Genomic DNA, 20,243 nt, shown 5'->3' with positions numbered 1-20,243 from the left:
CTGGGCTGCCACAGGAAATCTACATGTCAATTACAAGCTAGGCAGCACCTGAAATCTGCATCCCAAAGACTAGGCTAGGCCAGAGACTGGAATCTACAATGTCAAGTCAGGCCTGGCTAGCACCTAAGATCTGCATGTCAAAACTGCCTCTGAAATTATTTCCAGAAGGCAGCCAAAAGGGGGAAAATATTCCTGTCTGCTGTACAGTGTCCCCAACACTTCTCCAACTGGTCTATCACCTTTTCCCCCTAATCAGACTCTGTTAACTTGTAGGGTCGGATTCCTCAGAAATCTATAATTTTATATGTATGAGTGAAATATTGTCTTTCTCCTCTCCTTATATCTTTTGAATACCTTAGTTTAAAGCAATATCCTTTCTGTATGGACTAAGGAAGACAGTCAATATTTGCTTTTATAACTTGGGATTTAATTGGCTTCGAATATTACTCACTCCTGGGCATCTGCTTTCTCGACGTAAGCCTCAGTTACCCATAGTTCCTAGCACCCCAAAAGCAGGGTTCTGACAAAGGACTGAAGGGACCCAGGGCAAGCTGTGAGCTACCCTGGCATCGATAGGGGCCAGGTCAAAGCACCATGATTCTTAACTATAAGTTAAGAGCTTGATCATGGACAAATGCTGTCATGATCCAAAAGCAACGACGAGGACCCTGCTAGGGATAGGAATAACTAATCTGGCCTGAGCACTGTAGTCTGAGATCAAGATGGCCCCAGAAGAGCAATTCTATAAGCTTAATATATCTCTTACTGTGTCCATACAACATGATTAACATTATGAATGCTTATGTGTTAGTTTGGACAAGGAGAGGAGAAACACACCCTTGGGATTCTGCTCTTGGGTGGGTCATCCTGCTGAAAGACAATCTGTCCTAGGAGAAGCATCCCCTGAGGGAAAGAACTTTACCCCTATTGATTGTGACCACTCCTATGTGTAAGCCCCAACCTCTCATGCTTGGGATTTAGCTAGAGTGTGTGTGGGAGGGGAAAGGTGGTAGGCAAATCTGGAGAAGCCAGATGGAGATCCAGATGGAGATCCCCAATGAAGTAGCATGGGGGAGGAAGAAGCTGGAGGAGAATCAGAGAACAGAGATGGGAATAGAATAAACTGCAACTGAGACCAACCAGCCTGGCTGCAGTTCCTTCCTTCGCCTGCCCATCACATCAACCTCCCCGGGCTGGGGGAAGCGGCGTGAGACTACCAGGCACGGGCGGCGGGGGAGAGAGAGTGCTGCTGCGGCATGCCCCCATTTTTGTGTTTACACAGCCAAACATTAGCCAAGCGGCACAAATGCTGGCCGAATCTGACTGTGAGAGTGGAAAGGTCGGACTGCAGCTGAATCTCAGCAAAACAATGTTCATAAAAAATGAACTAGTCCCTGATGTTCCATTTGCTCTCAATGGAACGAACATCTCCGAATGCAGCAGCTATGTGTATGTAGGTCAAGAACTCAACATGAAGATCGACTTGCGCCAGAACTGCGCAGGAGGAAGAGAGCCGTGTGGAACGCCTTCAAGAGCGTTGAAGAAGTGGTTAAGAGGTTGAAGGACCTCCTGCTCTGGGCACATCTTTTCAACTCCACCGTTCTTCCTGCACTAACATATGCCTCAGAGACCTGGGCCCTACTAAAACAGGATGAGAATGCTATTCGGGTATCTCAGAGAGGAAGAGAAATGGAAAGAGCCATGCTAGGAGTATCAGGTTTCACTTCAGTGAGAGGAGGAATATGATGTTTGGACCTCTATCTACAGTCAAGAATCAGGGATGCTTCATCCTTTCTGACAGCTGCATAGTATTCCATTGTGTAGATGTACCAAAGTTTCTTGAACTTTGCATATAAGAGGATCAACATGGAAAGTATCATGCTAAGTGAAATGAGTCAGAAAGAAAGAGAAAGACACAGAAAAATTGCACTCATTTGCAGAATATAAAACAACAGAATGGAAGAGTAACAGCCAAGAATAGTAGCAACAATTACCAGGAGGCCTACTCCACGGCTTGGAAGCTGACCTCACATGCTAGGGGAGAGGGCAGCTCAGATAGAGAAAGGAACACCAACTAAAGTGTAGTGGAGGATCCACTCAGGATGGGAGAGGCAGGTTGAAAGCAGACTATAGATTGAACATGATAGGCACCCAGTATCTCCATTGCAAACCATAATACCCAAAAGGAGAGAGAGAACAATAAGGAATTCCCTGTCATGGGGGGTGGGGAGGTAAGGTGGGGAAGACAGCACGGGGGGCGGGGAGGGACCAGGTGGAGGGATGGGTACTCGAGTATTGTATAACTGTAGCACAGTCACAAAACTCTGTAACTGCACCCTCATGGTGATTCATTAATAAAAAAAAAATAAGAAAAAATTAAAGAATTAGGGATGCTGTCTTGTTTGCCAAGGTGTCAAAAATCAGATGGCCGGACACGTAATGCGATTCAGAGATGACTGCTGGACTAGAGCTGGTACTGACTGTATTCCACGGAACGTCAAAAGACCGCATGGCTGCCCACCAACAAGATGGTCAGACTTTTTTGTCAAAAACCCTGAATGAATGATTTGAGGCTCTTCCTGTTCCTGGAGCCAGCAGATATCATTGGGCTACACTAGCACGCGACAGGGTTAAATGGAGACATTACTGACACCCGCTTGAGCAAATCAAAGATCAAGGGATGACAAGTGATACAAGTGAACCCTAGCCCTAACCCTACACCTAACCGTAACCCTAACCCTCCTCTTCCCCCTTACCCCTAACCTTATACTAAGCCCCACCCATACCCTGACCCTGACTACGTCCCTACTAATACTCATGTACCAACCCTAACCCACCCCAAACTAACCGTAATGCCAACCATTCCCAACCCTACCCCTACCTCTACCCCTTCCCCTAACCCTAACACCCTAAACTGTGTCATGATCCAGGCCTTGTGCGGTTGTACCTAAGCCAGTGGTCAAATATGCAACGTGAAAGGGCTGAAGTAAACAGGTCCTGCCTACCAGTCTAAGTGGTAGTGCAGGATGTTATTATCTCATCGTTGTTGTTGGTTTGGGGACACACCCCACAGTGCTCTAGGCTTGTTCCAGCTGTGTGCTCAGGAGTCACTCCTGAAGGGGCTCAGGGGACCAAGTTGTAATCTGACCTTAACCTGAACCTTGTTACCCTTCCCTTAAGCCTATTTTATGACCCTCTATGAACCCTATCTGAAACCTAAAACTAGCCTGAGCCTACCTGAACCCTATTCCTCAACTTAACCCTAATGCCCTAACCCTGACCTAACTCCAACCCCAACCTCAGCTCTAACCCTCACGTCTAAGCACAACCACTGTTATGGTTGAGGGGGCCGTGCAGGGGTAGGGCAGGCAGGGCAGGGGAAGGAGCTGAAGCGCACAGAGAATGGCCCTGGCCTTGTTTGTTGGTTGTATCCTTTGTGGACCACACTGATGGTGCGTAGGGGCTGCACCTAGCACAGTGCTCTGGGGACCAGCCTGCCCTCCTCATGTGGAGCATGCGCTCTGCCAGCCGTGCTCTCTCCCCAGCCCCGGGGCCCAGCTGGACGTGGAGACAAAAGCAGCAGCACCCGTGGCCAGAGCTCTCTGTGTTGGCTAGGAGTTCCCAGGGTCCGTATTTCCCTGCTGAAAATACTGAGTGAGGAGGAGACTCAGAGGGAGAAAGATTGTCACAAAGAAAAGTTTATCGGCAATTTCCTCCCTGCCGGAGAGGAACTGAATACGGGACTGAGCAAGTATGGCTCATGTCGGCGGGGGTTTGTGTGGGAATATTGGGTCTTGTGTGTTTCTTGTCACGGGACAAAGCTATTACCAAGCATCAGAAGGTTCCCATTTGAGTCCCAGACAGGTGGGAGTTTGTGTGTCTGGTTTGGGTTTTCGGGTCACACACTGCGGTGCTCAGAGCTTACTCCTCACTCAGCACTCAGGGATCCTCCTCATGGGCTGGGCCAGACGGACACCAGGAGATGGACCTTGCTTGGCCACACGCAAGGCAAGTGTCCCTCGGGCTGTACTATCTCTCTGGACAGCCCCTCCCCCAGGGATGTCTGTGCACATAGGAACCGTGTGTGCTGCTGATAAGAGCTCCCTGGGGCAGAGAGCTAGCTCTGCAAGAAGGGTGCTCGACTTACACCCAAACAACTTGGTCCCCGAGCCCCTTCAGGAGTGACTCCTGAGCACACAGCCGGGACAAGCCCTGAGCACTGCGGGGTGTGTCCCTAAACCAACAACAATGATGATAATAACATCCTGCACTCCCACTTAGGCTGCTAGGAAATGCCCATTTACTTCAGACCATTCACATTGCATATTTGACCCCTGGCTTAGGTACAACCTGTTATGTTGAGCCCAAGGCCTTGATCATGATTCATGGTCCTGGAGGAGCTGAGCTCCCGCCGTTAAGAAAAGCCCCTGCGACGGCAGGAATGTTTAGAAGGTCAGATGGAGCCGCAAAAAATGGAACCATTCTCCATTTTGACAGCTGACAACTGAGGTCTCCTCTTTCCAAAGTGGAGGGGCACCCGTGCTCACAGCCCTACAGAGGCATTTGGGGAGTCCCTGACCCCAGGGTTTATTCTCAGGATCCGTGGGCAGCTTGAGTCGCTGCAGAAGCTGAAAGGGAAGAGTTTGTCGGTGAGATGCAAAGACACCCAGCCTGCCGTCGTGGGGTGAGGGGACACGGAAATGCTGCTGCATCCTACTGGCCTGGCGGAGTGCCAGGCAGGGTCTCAATTTTCCATCCAGCACCACCCTGACCCCGGCTACTTCCCCATCACCATGGCTGCCCTCAGGGTGGAATACTCAGGGCTTTACCGCTGTGGAACCTCCCAAGCTCCTGGGTTTCTGGTCTCAGATGCTTCCGACTCATGGTACCACAGGGTAAGCTCTGTCCCCATGGAAACAAGGTGTTAGAGAGCAAGGGACCCCGGAAATTGTTCCCTTTGGCCCCCTTGCAGCCGAGAGCCTGGCCCCCTGCCCCAGCTCACTGGGCTCTAAGGGCTGAGCCGGTGCCTGTTCGCAGACCCACACGACTTGGGCCAGTTCTTCCCTCGCCTCCACCTTCACTTTCTTCCTTCCAGACATTGCTGGGAATGGCGGTGGCTCAACCATACCACTGCTCCACCTGTGCCCGTGGCAGCGCTGCCTTGGCCCCTACTCTCTCTCCAGCTACGCCAGAGATGGGACACAGGTGGCTGGGTTGGACTCAAGAAAAGGGACAGACAGCAACAGGGGGGGAACAGGCAGCTGAGGCTGAGGGGGCCAAACTGGGACATGTAACATCCCGGGCCCAGAGAGCCAGCCTTCTCCCAGAGAGAGAACTAAGCCTCAAAATGGAATTTTGGGGAGGCTGGAGCGATAGCACAGCGGGTAGTGTTTGCCTTGCATGCGGCCAACCCAGGTTCGATTCTCAGCATCCCATAGGGTCCCCGGAGCACCGGCAGGAGAGATTCCTGAGTGCAGAGCCAGGAGTAACCCTGTGCGTTGCCAGGTGTGACCGAAAAGAAAAAAAAATTGAATTTGGGGTTTGGAGTTAGCCTGCCCCCGAGTTCCCTGTTATTCCTCTTGAAAGCAGGATCACAAAGCCCCTCCCCACAGGTCTCAGTGGTGGTACCTAGGCACCAGGTACCTGAGAGGGACCGAGTCTGACCAGCTGCGTGTCGGGAGGCCCCAGGCCGGCGGCAGGGTTGATCTCCGGCACAGCCTGGGCACAGGGCTAGGCCCCAGGAGGAAGATCAAACACCCTTAAGGTCCCTACTCAGTGCTGGGGGAAAGACAGGGAAATTAAGGTTCAGAGGCAGCACAGGAAGTGAGAGGATAGAAGTGTTTGGGGCAGAGACTAAGACTGGCAAAGGACAGGGGACTATGGAAAGGCCCAGACTTGAAAGGCCTGGAAGTCTCCCCGGAGGAAGTGACCTCACATGGGCTTTGTGGGATGAGCAGAAATGTATCCCGGGGACAACAGGAAGAGCAGGGAAGTGAGCGGCATGCTGGAGCCACAGCCCAAGCAGGTGCTGCAGAGAGCTTGGCGGGCTGCCAGCTGTGAAGCACGCATGTGACCGAGTTCCATACCTGTCCCCACGCGGCCCTGGGCACTGCTGGGGGTAACTCCTGAGCACAGAGCTAGGAGTAGGCTGTGGGTATAGCTGGGCCTGAGCTGAACCGGAAACAGCGATGGGAGCAGAAAGGCCTGTAGGCTGAGCACATGAAACCTGCCCGCCGGAGTCTGGCCGAGTCTCCCTTAGAGCCCCTCCCGCGGCAGGTTCCTCCTGCAGGAGAGCACTGGGGAGGGGGTCATGCAGATCTCTGTCTGCTCTCACAGCGTCCACTCTGCACAAGGGAGAGCAGGAACACTGCAGGCTAAACCTCGGCCCCCATCTGGTCACTGACAGGGAGTTTCCCTGTCCCCACGCACCCATGTGCTCTCACCCTCCCTTTCCTCCCTCACCGCACAGTGCAGGCCGCTTGACACTCTTTGAGCCTCAGTGTGCGCCTCTGCAAAATGGGGAAAAGGTTGCAGTTTGAGCCAGGGACAAGGGACAGGGCTCAGAGCACTGAGACATCCCAGGGCTACCTCTGGCCAGCTCGGCAGGACTCCTTCCCAACAGCTGGGCTGGGGGAGGGACTCCTGGCAGGAGGCTGGGCCTTGCACCCGTGCTCCTCACCTGGCTGTTGCTCCCTCCACAGAAGCTCATGCTCCCGCTCTCCACCTCAGTGGCTGCCTTTCTGCGCGTGGGCTCCTCCCTCCTCCTGACCCTGGGCTGCAGGATAGCCCAGGCAGCACCAGCCACGGGGAGCCTGTGCCCGGCTCTGAACAGACTCCCGGGAATCCGGCACCAACAGGCTTCCCCAAATCAAGGTTCAAGGATTATCCCCCCACTCTGCCAACAAGAGCACAGAGGTCCTGATGGGAACCGACCAGGATTCCCCAAGCTCCTGACGTGATTTGGTTGGTAAGAGGCATCTCTCAGGGCCGGAGAGATTAGACAGCGCGTCAGGCGCTTGCCTTCAGCAACTGAACCAGATTCCACTCCTGGCATCACATAGGGTCCCCTGAGCCTGCTAGAAGGGATTGATCCCTCAGTGGGGAGCCAGGAGGAAGCCATGAGCATTTCTGGCCGTGGGCCACAAACAAAAACTCAAAATCAAAATAAAATCAAACCAAGAAGGAAAGAGAAAGGAATTCTGGGACCACTCAATGATCTCAACGCCATAAACTATATTTCCCTTTTACTTGGCTTTCTTCCATGGTTTCCGGCTCACAGATTCCAAGTGAGACTTGGAAACTTTGGGATTTCCATAAGGATCAGAGCAACAGAAACCTCTGCTGTTCTCTTTCCTTGTTCTCTGATCTTCTCAGCTCTTGGAAACAGTCACACAGTCATCCCAGTGCAGTGACTGCCAGGGTTTCCCTAAGGGCCCTGAGGCCACAACCCTGAGCAGAGGCACCTTGAAATAGAGAGTTCCAGCTTCCACTTCCGGCCCTACCAGGGCATGGGAGAAGCCCAGGAAGTTGAGTCTCTCTTAAGTGGGGGTGAGTTCATAGGTCATGCCTTGTGGCCCCAAAAGAAAGTATTTTGAGACTGTTTAGGTTTGGGAGCCAGAATACTTCCAATTTTGGGGGGGTTCCTCTGGGGGTGTGTATCATACCCAGCAGTGCTCAGGGCTTCATCCTGGCCCTGTGCTCAGGGCTCACTCCTGCAGAGCTCTGGGGACCCTGTGGGGATCAGATCTGGGTCAGCTGCATGCAAAGCAAGTGCCCTGCCTGCTGTACTAACATTCTGCCCTGAATCCTTCCACTTCTTTCTCTGCTGAGCCCCAAACTCTGTGAAGACCGATGCTCCTATACCTGTAATCGCACCGTCTCTCTCTCTTCATCTGGCTGTCGCTCCCTCTGCTTTAGCAGCCTGGTAGCCATCTGATTGGCTTCCTGAATCCCGGAGCCAATTCAGTCAGTCACACGTGTCCATCTGAGGCAGTGGTCTGGGGATCCCCAAGTTAGAAACCTGCAGGTCCAAAGCAACAAGCAATAACCGGCCTTGCCCCAAGTTCCAAAGGGATGATGGTTTGATGGTCCTGGACCCTTTTTCTGGGGAGCTTGAGGGTGGCTCTGAGGAGACTGTCTCAGAGTTGACTCCCTGGAGGCTGTGGCAGTGCCTGAGGACTATGTGTTGTGAGGAGAAGCCTCCACACCTACCTGAGGCTCTGGCCCAGGAACCTCTTTAGCACACATGCCTCTCCCCTGAGTTTGCCGGACTGGCAGGTTTAAGGGTTCGTGCAACCCCCAACAATTAGTTTTCTTCAGAGCCTGAGGTCAGCTGTCTTGAAACAATTCAACTATGTAGCTTAAAATTGGGCTTTCTGGGACCCAAGAGCCAGTACCAGAGTCAAGGTTCTTGTTTTGCATATGACTGACCACTGTTTCACCCCTGCACCTTCCATGCACGGGACTGACCACTGCTTGACCCCGACACCTTTCATGCCCCATGCTCTGCCAGGAGTGACTCCTGAGGACAGTCAGATAAGCCTTGAACACTGCTGAGTGTGGGAACAGAACAATTTGTATTTCTTTACTTTTTTTTTTTTTTTTTTGCTTTTTGAGTCACACCATAAACCAAAAACACCAAAATCCACTGCTCAGGGGTTACTTCTGGCTCTTCATTCAGGAATGACTCCTGGTGTGTTCAGGGAACAATATGGGATTCTGGGAATCGAACTCTGGTTGGCCCTGTGAAAGGCAAATACCCTACCCACTGAGCTATTACTCTAGACCCCCCCAATTTTTTTTATTATTATTATTTTTTTTTTATTGAATCACCAAGTGGAGGGTTACAAAGTTCTCAGGATTATGTCAGTTATACAATATTCAAACACCCTTCCCTTCACCAGTGCCCATCTTCCATCACCAACCCCCCCAGTATATCTGCCGCCCCCTCCCACCTCCCTAGTCCCCACCCTTGTACGTGATAAGTTTCACTTCATTTACGCTTATCTCGATTACATTCCATGTTTCAACACACAACTCAGTACCGTTGCTGGGGTTTCCCCCCCAAAAGAAAAAGACAGTCCTATTGCCAATGAGGCATTTGATAGTTCTCCATTACTAAGAATATAGTGATATTAAGTCCTGCTGTTTGTTACATAACTTTTCTTTTTCCCCCTTGCCCCGCGCCACCGAGTTCACGCCTGTTTAGTAATCGCCACGCTGTCTGACAAAGGGAAAAAAAACGCAGAGGATGGTTATTTCCCGTCATCAGCCGGCGTGGGGCTCTGGCTTAGTTGATAGTCAGTAGAGTGTCTGCAAGCAGTTTCTGGAACCAAAAGTCTTGCGCTGATATCGGCTCCGGCTCGAGATACCACCAGCGTCCCGCTGGTCCATGTACCTAATTTTTCCCCTTATTTCCCATTCCCACGCCACCAGGTCTGTTTGCTTAATGGACATCACACTATGTTTGACACCACGCCACGTTTCTTCCCGAGAAAGAAGGATATTTCTTCTCAGCCGGCGTGGGGATATAGCTTAGTTCAGTCTAGAGAGATGGCTACCATTTTGATTGCCTTCAATATTTCAACAAAATACTTACTATTCTTGTTAGGATCACCCACAAAAGTCCGACCCATTAAGAAGGAACCATTACATATTGCTGATACTAAGATGACATTAGGTCGCGCGGCCGCGACAGCGGCCTCGCGGTTTTGGGTTTCTGTCTAAAGTCCAGGGAAAAAGTTGAAGGAGAGAGAGAGAGATTTCCGCACGGGGGACCTGGCGGAAACTCTCAAGTCACATACTGCAGGTTGCTGGTGGGCTGCCGGTGTCCCAAGCAGCTTCCTCCTCTTCGTCAGTCATTCTGGGGGTGCGGGCGCGGAGAAATGGGAAAGCCCACGTGGCTGCACTCTCTTTAAGTGTCCGATGTGGGCGGAGACCGGTACTTCCCCGCCCTCGATCCCCCGCCAGCCGCGCCGCGCATTTGGGTTCGTCTCTCCATTTTGTGCTCAGAGAAGTGGGGTAGATGCTGTGTGCAGGTTGCTGGTGGGCTGCCGGTGTCCCAAGCAGCTTCCTCCTCTTCGTCAGTCATTCTGGGGGTGCGGGCGTGGAGAAATGGGCCCCCCCAAATTTTTTAATTTGATAAAAAGAAATAAGTAAAATTGGGCATTCTACATACATCTGGAATCTTATGCTTTACCATCTTTTTACTCAAGGCACTTTGATGGCTTCCACATAGGGCTCAGGGTAACCCAGACTCCACCCAGAGATTCAGAGCTGCACCCATTATGGTTGTCCCTGTGTCAAAAGAAAATGCAGCCCCTCTCCCGATTTCCTGGGACAGGGGAAACTTGGGGAAGGTTCCTCTCTCAACTAGACCATTCTCTTTGCAGGCAAGACTGAATCCCACATTTCTAATGACCTGTGTGCCCTGGAGGTAAGGCCCCCTGTGCTGAGGAAGAAGCACCCCCTAGCCATGAGGGAGCCTCAGCTCTCCTGGGTGCCTTTGCTCTTGAGCCCTTTATTCTGCAACCTCGATTGGTTTGTTTGTTTGTTTTTATGCTAATTGGGTCACACCAGCAGTGCTCAGAAGTTACTTCTGGCTTTGTACTCAAGGATTCCTCCCGGCAGGACTTGAAGGACCATAGAAGATGCCGGGGATTGACCATGGTCGGCCACATGTGAGGCAAGCACCTGCCTTCTGTACTAACAATCTGGTTCCTCCTTCTGACCTTGAGGGCCTGAGGTTACTCGTTTTCCTGATCTCCTGGGCTCTCTTCTGCCCTGCTGCCCACCCCACCATCCCCACCCAAACCCTCACTCTGCTCAACCCCTGCTTTGACCTCGGCCCTAGAAGGAAGGGAAGTATGGGGGGTCACGGGCCATCTGTGGGCCTCATTTAGGACACCAGATTCTGGATCACCCAGGAAGGGTGGCAGTGAGCTGGCTGGGGTGGGGACTGAACACGACTCGGCGCCTTCTCTGGTACAACAGTACCCTCTTCACTTAGTGCCTAGCAGGACAGAAACAGGGCAGAGCAGCTCAGCTTCACCCGAAGGGGCTGGGGGCCAGGGAAGCCAGTTCATTCCTGCTTAAAACCTTCACTAGAGGACGATGCTGCAGAGACTGCATCTGCCCCGCTTGAGGATATACCAGAGGATATCCCGCAGATACCCCGAACAAGTGCAAGAGTTTCCCCAGCAATGAGAACAGCCCCGGTGTGCAGGGGAATGCACACAGGAAGAAGCAGAGCCTTCCTGACAGTGTGTCCACCTAAGATTCCTGTGCAGAAAGGAAGTTTCAGAAACCAAGGAGATGAAGCAAGTTTCTGGGTAAGTATCTGCACATCCCCGCCCCTGTGATGATGACACTGCTGCTGCTGGTGTGGTGCCGAGTGTGTGGGGATGGCCAGGGAGACATTGTGTCACTAGGAAATTGCAATATGACACATTCTTTCAGTCAATTGTTTTAATACTAAAGTAACTCAATGTTGATAACAAATACAATATAGTTGAGATTGTTTAAACATAAGCACAGCTGAAGGATCTGTTAAAGTAAGTGTGGACAGTGGCTTCCTTTGGTGCTTCTTTCAGGATGAGTTGGTAGTTGAACGCCTCAAACGGCTCCCGCTGGATGGACAGGATGTAGCTGGGGACAGAGAGGAAGAACTTGGCGACTGCAGCCACACTAGCACGGTCCCTCCCCGGCTCAGGGGATCAGAAGGACCCAGGCTGCAAATCAATCTGGACTGTGGGTGCTGGAACAAGACACAGATGTCCCAGGTACCGGAACCCGGGCTCTCCCCGATCCAGGCCTGGCCCTCCCACCTTTTCTCCATCGTGATCAGCTCCAGGTCCTGAAACCAGGTGAGAAACTGCTTGTGGGGCTGCAGGCGGTAGTTCTCCGCGGCCTCCTGGAGCTCAACAATCTCCAGGAGAATCTTAGTTTCCTGGGACATTGCGAAGGAAGGAAGGGAAAGACCTGAGTGGCTGTGGCGCCGTCCAGGCCAGGGCTGCCCAAAGGTGGACTAGAAGGAAAATTTCCACAGGGATCCCCCCTTCACTCTGCCCATCAGCATCTCCACTTGTCTGAGATCAGAAAACACCCCTCCACCAGGAAGTTCCCCTTGATGGATCTCTACCCCCAACACGCATAGATGGGTCTTCTATTGTTTCATTCTCCTACTGTGAGTGTCAGGCCAGAGGGACAGAGGCAAGGAGGATCTGACAGGGGACCAGGGGACAGGGAAGTCGGGTCCCCTCCTCTGTTCCCCTGCCGAGTCCCACTGCTCACCTTTGTTAATTTCTCCTTGTTGATCACCTCCCCCTGGAAGCAAACAGCCAAGTGCATGAGAAAGGGCCAATGGGGGACCCTGTGCCAGGCTCTGAGTCAAAGGACAGGCCTGGGTGTCAGGGACTCAGACCCACCTGCCCTGTGACACACTGGGGTGTCCCTGTGGGGACAAGGACCTTGCCCCTGAGGTGGATCCTAAGGTCCCTCTGCCCACGCCTCTTGCTGAGGGAGAGGTTGGGGATGCTCCCGACCTCAGGTGGTTCTGCACCAGGGGCTCTGCTGATCCCCGGAACTGGGAAACGAGATCTGGGTGCCCCGTGCTGCTCCTGCCTCGGGTGTTGGGCCCAGCGCCCGGGGAGTTTCCCTCAGGAGCTCTGCCCAGGGCTGAGGTGCGAGGGGTGTCGGCTCCAGCCCACCCAGCCCCCAGCTCACTCACCACAAAATCCTCCATTTCTCTGTCCAGACTCTCCATCTCCTGGAGGAAGGGCCCCAGGAAGGGGACCACACCCTGTGCCAAAGGGCCGTTAGAAAGGGGCCCTGCACTGGGGGTCCCCAGGGCACCCCCAAGCCTGAGCCTCCCACCGCCAGGCTCCAGGTGAGCAGGAGCCCCTCCAGGGCCTCCCGATGTCCTCCTCCCCGCACGGCTGAGAGCCCCTCCGTGGATCCCAGGGTCCCAGCCCTCTCCCAAGCTCCCCCACACACCCTCCTTGCATGAGCTCTGCAGCCACCCACTCCGCCCTGGGTCGGGACAGGGTATGCAGGAGGCAGGGTTGGGGCCGGGGCTCCTTTCTGAGGGAAGACCCCTGTGGGGGCCACCCCTTGTCCCTGGGTCCCACACACGCCCCTCACCTGGGGCCTCCTGAGGTTCCTCAGGCAGGACACAAAGCTGCAGCACTGCTCCTCCTGGGGATGAGCACCCGGCCCTGAGCCTCTTTGCCCGCACGCCCGGCCCCCAGTCTCCTCCCTCAGGCCCAGACTGAGGAGAACAGCGACACTGAGCCTGCAGCCCCCACCCAGAGCAGCAGCCCCAAGCAGATGCCCCCAGGGCCTCCTACCCCCATAGCCCCCAACAGGGCCTGAACCCACCCTCACGCCTGCCGTGCCCATGCAGACAAGATTGGAAAGTCACAGAAACCTGTCCAACATCCACCTCTCCCTCCCCGCCTCCTCCATGCAGGCCTCCAGCCTGCACACTACCTGCGGGGGCTTGCAGCGTCTATGTTTCCGGGCCTGTCTGCACAGGGCCTTCAGCTTCCTCTGGCTCCACCTAGAGAGGGAGATCTTTTGTCCCGAGGGAGCTGTTCCTGCATCCCCGGGGCCCCGCTCAGCTGCGGGATGTCAGAGTCCTGCTCCCTGCCCAGGGCCTGGTCCCCAGTCTGCTGTCCCCAGGGGTCTCAGCTCACTGAGGGGCTCTGCAGACAGAGCGCAGAGACCACAGCCCCGGAGGCACCCACCAGGACACGTGGCGCCAGCTCTTGCGGAGTCGGCAGATGACAGGGTTCTGCAGGGCACAGAGGATGGCATAGGTGGACGCCCAGTTGTGGAGGCGCTGGCACTCCTGGGAGGCAAGAGCAGGGGACAGGACAGCTGGAGTCTGAGCTCCTTGCAGGCCTCGGTGCAAAGCCCCATATTGGGGACAGTGAGAGTCTGGGGGCCACAGGGGACACAGAGATCCCAAGGACACCCCGGGAGAGTGTGCGCATGACACGAGGAATGAGCAGGCAGGATGATGGGCCCCCACTGGGACAGCCCCAGGACACCGTCCCTGCAGGAAACGCCCATGGTCCTAGGAGCAGGAGACCATCTTCCCTCCTGAGCTTCACAGGAGAACAGGCAGCCCCAACTCCACAGGGACCTCCACCCCCACATACCCAGTTACCAGGAGCCAGAGCCCCCAACTCCACAGGGAACCCCATCCCCAACACACCGGTCCACCAGGACCCAGTGTCCCCAACTCCACAGGGACTCTGCCCCCACATACCTGGGTTACCTGGATGCAGTGCCCTCAACTCCTCAGGGATTCAGCCACCACTTACCTGGCCCCCCAGGACCCAGGGACCCCAATTACACAGGGAACCCCCCCAGCATACCTGGGCCACCAGGATCCAGTATTCCAGCATCCGTGCCCGCGCGGGCGGGCTCAGTTCCCCGAGGCAGGTGGAGAGGACACAGTTGGCCACACTGATGAACTGGCTCTCGATGGCCTGCGCAGTGGGGCACACATGCTCGTGGCCCGGCTTGTTCCTCTTAGACCAGAGGGGCCCCCGGCAGTGGTATGGCACCAGCTCCAGGAACAGCTCCTAGAAAGAGGGACGGGCTCAGCCACGGACACCCCAGGAGACAGGACAGAGGACAGGGCCCGTCCCAATCGGGCCTTTGATGTGCTGGGCACTGAGGGTCCCAGACTGATTCGGGGTGCAGGTACAGGGCCCCTATGTGTGCTCCTGGGACCCTACCAGCTCAGGGCCCTCCCCGGCTCCCCTCTCTGTGCCCCTCAGAGGCACATTCCTCTGTGGCAGTGGCGCTGAGAGCTGGTTCCTGCGTGCCCCTTGAAGGGAACCGCCCGGAGGGGCCTCATGAAGGAGTCCAGGCTGCTCAGACCATAGCAGACACTCGGACCCCCAACACTAGTCTCTGCGCCACAAGAACCCCCCCCTCCCACCACTGCTCTCTGTTGAGCTCACGGACACGCACCCCTCCCCGGGCCTCCCCTGCTATGGGCCATTTCGGACATCCGGGGACAGTGCAGGCTCAGAGGGTGAGTGTGGGCCAGGAGGGCTGCTGCCAGCAGAGGTGCCTGGGATGGCAGGTGTGGGCGGACGCTGCCTCTCACCGCGTCCATGAATGTCAGCTGCTCAGCCACCAGCCGGGCAGGGAACGTGCTGACGGAGACCTGCTTGTTCCCCGGCTCCTCCAAGGGCCCGTTGCCGGGGCAGGAAGGCTCAGGGCCGCCAGCTGTCTCGGTGGCCCTGCTGGCAGCTGCCCACGAGCTGGCATCATGCATGTCTCCAGGCCCGGCGTCCTCCAGCTCAGCCCGTGGTGCTGCGGCCGCAGCTGAGGCTTTGAGAGGCTCCGGCTCTGGGGCATCCCGCGGAGGAAGGCCCAGCTCCTCAGGTGGTTCTGGGACAACTGCTGGGGCTGGAGCAACGTCTGAAGAGAGGGGCCCCGCCTCAGGGTCGCGCCAAGCCCCAACCAGAAACAGAGGAGCCCTGTTCCCAGACCACAATGAGCAGGAGCCCGGCCACCCCAGAGGGCAGGGCCTTTACCCTGAGCCCCGGTCAGTGCGGTCAGGAGAAGTTCCTTCTTTATGTGCACTTGGAGGCCAGAGCCAGAGAAATGCACCAGACTGCAGCCCAGCATCGATTGCACGGGGACACAGCACAGCCACTCAGCACGGCCCTCAGGCCAGGCCCCCGACATGGGTCTCAGGGCGCTGGGGAGAGTGCGGGGAGCAGAGTCAGGACCCTGGAACGCGCCTCCCCTGCTCCCACAGAAGGTCCCCTCACCTGGAGCCCAGCTGAGCCATCATGTCACTGAGAAGACCCAACAGAGAACCTGTGAGTGGGTCCCCATGCCCTCAGCCCCCAAGGTCGTGAGAATGACCTTCCCCACCTGGGCCTGTCCTGGGCTGCTGGGAATTCTAGAGCACCTGCTGGGCACGTCTGCTGCTGAGGCCCAGGGATGCTGAGCAGGAGGGAGTGAGAGGAGGCCAGACGAGGGCCGTGGGGCAGGGAGTGTGGGCCACTCAGGGAGACCCCAGCCCAATCTGCTGTTTCCTGAGCCCCGGGACCCCTCTTCAGCCCTCTGTGATGCAGGGACTGTGTCTGGGAGGTTCCCGGGTGGGGGAAATGATGCCTGAGCTCCGGCTTCTGCTCACCCCCAGCACCCAACACAGCCCCGGCTGACCCCTGTGGATGGGGGACCCTGGACCACTCACTGCTTCAGTGCATCTTCATCTTTGAGAACCTGCTCCAAGTACGGGAGGAGGCATCCAGACCTAGAGGAAGCAGGACAAGGCCCATGGAGTGTTCGGGACACACAGCATTATCCTGAGGCTCAGACCAGGACTGAGTCCCAGGGAGTCGCTCTGCTCTCGCGTGACAATGTTGTGTGGAGAAATGCTGCACGACCAGGTGCTGCTTTGACGTATGGAAAAACCTCCACCAAACTCTTCTCCTGTCCCGGGGTGCTGGGACACTTCTGTGCTCCCCAGAGCATCTAGTTGCCCACAGCAACACTGAGAGGAAGACCTGGGCATGGGGGACAGAAGTGCTTTGGAGTTGGGAGGGGGATTCCTGTGCATGTACTTTGGGAGTCCCAAGCCACAGGCTCTGAGTGTTTTGGCTGCTATTCCGTGGGCAGGAACAAGAATGAACAGGAAGCTCATGGCCAGGACACCAGGCAGCAGCCCAGCACTGTCACGGCCCATCCCATGTCCTCCTCCAGGACCTTGCGTGACTCTCCCCACCACCGTGTTCAGAAGAACCAGCAGAAGCTCAGAGAGGCCCTGGCTCCTTCTGAGCACCCCAGGCGGGGAGGCAGGCGAGGCTCAGGGGCTGGCGGGGTGGCTCTCACCAGCGCAGCATCTGCTGCAGGATCCACGCGGGAATGGGGAAGGACAGGCCGGTAGGAAGGATGGTGGTAACAGAGGAGAACTTCTGCCCTGGGGAGGTTTGCATCAGGGAGAACATCTCCATAGTTCTTTCGCCGAGGGTCAGCATCTTGCAGGCCTCATCCGGAGAGCTCGGGCACACAGGCTCCTCCTGCTGGTGGGCAGAAGACAGTCAGGGAGTTCCCCAGGGGGCAGGTGCTCAGGGTCTGGAGCTCAGAACTGCAGGAAAACCAGCTCCTGGGGGTGGAAACAGGAGCGCGCACATGTGCAAGGAATAGGGCCGAGGACTGCCCTTCTGACCAATGAAGTCTGCTGTTGTCAATTGGGAACATTCAAAAGCCAGAGGTCACGCATAGCCCAGAGGGTCTCCAGGAACCCACCCCCTGCAGAGGGTCAGCAGGGGGTAGCTGGGCAGGTCCCTCCTCATCAGCACAGAAGGTCCTGCAGCTGCTCTCAGGACCTGCCTCCTCTTCAGTTTGTTCTGCCCCAGGGGAGGGGCTGGGGAGCCCCGCTGAGGGGCTTCAGAGGTGTGGCAGATCCCTCCCCAGGTCTTCCCCTTCTATCTGGGCCTCTCCTGTGAGGCCCCCCTGTGCCCAGTGCCAGTGTGTTCCAATACTGCCCCTAGTGGAGAGAGCTGGCATGTGCTGCCAAATCTCCCCTCCAGGTGGCCCTGGGAGCATCCCACAGACTCTGTCCCTGGCCAGTAGGAGGCAGGGCCTCACCTGCTTTGGCTGGTGCTGGGGAGGCCTCAGACCCAGACTGCAGCTAGAGGCCACAGAGGGCCCTGATGCGCTGCTGAGATGCTCAGGGGCTGATGCCAGCTGAGGTCTCCCTGCTCTCGGGGCTGAGACCTGTCCCCAAGTGTCCTGAAGGAGTATAGTGATGCAGCCAACACAGCTCCTTACTCTGGGCCTCCTTCCCCGGGGGTGCGTCCCAGGGATGGCAGTTTCAGGGAGACAAACACCGCAGCCCTCTGCTCCTTCTCTCTCTAACCCCCAACCTGAGCTGCTTCCTGACTGGAGAGTCAGCCAGACAGGGGAGCTGTCTGAGCCCTGTGTCTCTGGGCCATGAGGACAAGGTCAGGCAGCAGCAGTGCAGACACAGTGTGACCAACGGGAACGTGGGCGTGGCCCTCTGGGTCAGCTCCTTGTTCTGAAGTGGCTGGGGATGGACTTTCAGCTGACCCTGTGCCAGAGGAGCACTGGGATTGGATCACCCTGAGTTGGGCGTGGACACCCCGAGGGGTCACCATGGAAGAGTCTCAAGTGTCTTGGGCTGGGGACTTGGCTCTCCACCCACCTCCCCATCTCAGACCCTGAGCGTGGGAGCACATGTCACCTGCTCACCTGTGCCGGGCACTGGGTGTCACTGCAGACATGCAGTCCCGGGCTCCTGTCCTGGCAGGTAGAAGACCTGCTTCCCGGCAGGAGCTCTACTGGGAAGTCCTGAGCTGAGCTCTGCGACACAGAGTCCGTCACCCCCAGGAGGGACCTGACACGGGGGCCCCCTTGAAGAATCTGTTTGGTCCAACAGTGAAATATCATCTCTCACTACAGAGACTGCACACAGCGAATGGAATAAGAATGACCAGTGCTGGCACAGATGCAGGGAGAAAGGGGGTCTCATTCATTGTTGGTGGGAAAACCGACTGGTCAAGCCTTTTTGGAAAACAATATGGGCATTTCCCTCCGCTCAATATTAGAAATTGAGTTTCCATAGGACCCAGCAATGCCACTTCTGGGAATATACCCCAGACTAAATAGGCACAGAGCTGAAACGTCATCTGCACTTCTATGTTCATTGCAGCACTATTCACAGTAGCCTGAATCTGAAAACAGCCCGAGTATCGAGAACAGAGGACTAAATAAGGAAATTATGGTACATCTACACAATGGAATACTACACAGCCACCAGAAAAGACATCATGAAATTCACCAGTATGACACTCATTCCCAAGGACATTGGAAACAGGGCCAGGTGGACTGGTCCACATGTTTTGGGAGACACAGGGAAGGCAGTTAGGATAGAGGAGGACCACTATGACAAAGTAGTTAACCATGAATAAGAAGAGCGTGCTGAAAGTAGGTAATGGAATAAACATGATAACCTCTCAGTACCTGTACTGCAGGCTATAATGGTCCAAAGGAGAGAGAGAGAGGAGAGAGAAGAGAGAGAATCAGAGACAGAGAGAAATAGAGAGAGAGAGACAAGAAAGTTTCATGCCAAAGAGAGGTGTGGGGTGAGGGTGGTGGGAGGAAAACTGGGAATGTTGTTGGTGGGAAATATTCACTGGTGAGGGCTCCATTTTTTAGAAACTCTGTTTTGTCAAGAAGAGTCCATGACACACACCAGCCTTCCCTCACGAGGCAGCTGCTCCTTCCAGTAAGAACAGGACTCACTCCCCTCAGACACCCTTGGACTATGACCCAAAACTCACACAATCAAATGTCATTCACACCCACAGACACACCCACACAGACACACGCAGTAACAGGGGTGTGAATCCGTTGAGGAGCATCACAACTGTGAACTATTGACCCTGTGGGCCCGGATTACCCTTGAGTTCCTCCTCACCTGGGACAGGTGTTGCGGGTGGGGACGAGCCCTCCTCCACAGTCTGCAGGGACAGCGATCACCCTCACTCTGGGCTCGCCTCAGCCCAGAGCATGAAAACATGTCTATTGCTTCTCAGTGCAAGTGAACTAGACGGTCACTTTCTCGAGAATGAGCTCACAGGCAAACCAGGGTTCTATGGCAGTTGGGGATGGTCACTAGGGAAGTGAGGTCATCTTCCAGGGTTCCATGAGCTGATGAATTCCTTCCATTTGACCAAATGCCCTCCCCTGCTATGCCACCCACTGACTGAATCAGGGAGTGGAGAGGTTTCCCCAACTATCTGCAAATAGAACGTGGGTCCTAACTGAGGATTCAGTTGAACTGGATTTTTCATGTCTCCCCTGTCCAGACCCCTGGGCCCTGGACTCCAGAGTTGTGTCCTCCATCCCACAGGCCTGGGAACCCTCTCCCCACTCCGGCTCCCTCCCCTCTGCAAAAGCAGATGTCACTGAGGGTTGGGACAGGCTGTCAGGCTCAGGGAGGTAGGGCGTGAGCATGAGACAAGGTCTACTGGTGTCCCCCATAACCCTTAAACTCAGCCCCCAGTCAGGTCATGACTTCCTCCCTCTTTTCAGCTACAGTGGAGGCAACTGTTTGTCAGAGTGTCCAGGACCCTGGTGTCCTACACATCTCTCCTCATTCTGCTCTAGACACATTACACTAATTTCCACAGCAAACTGCCATCCCTGAAACTGCTCTTCCCCCCAAAATAAGGCCCTGATGC

The sequence above is a fragment of the Sorex araneus genome, chromosome 5 (genome assembly GCF_027595985.1).
Source record: "Sorex araneus isolate mSorAra2 chromosome 5, mSorAra2.pri, whole genome shotgun sequence".
Taxonomy (NCBI): Eukaryota; Metazoa; Chordata; class Mammalia; order Eulipotyphla; family Soricidae; genus Sorex; species Sorex araneus.
The sequence above is the reverse complement of the archived record's forward strand: the minus strand, read 5'-3'. Positions refer to the sequence as shown.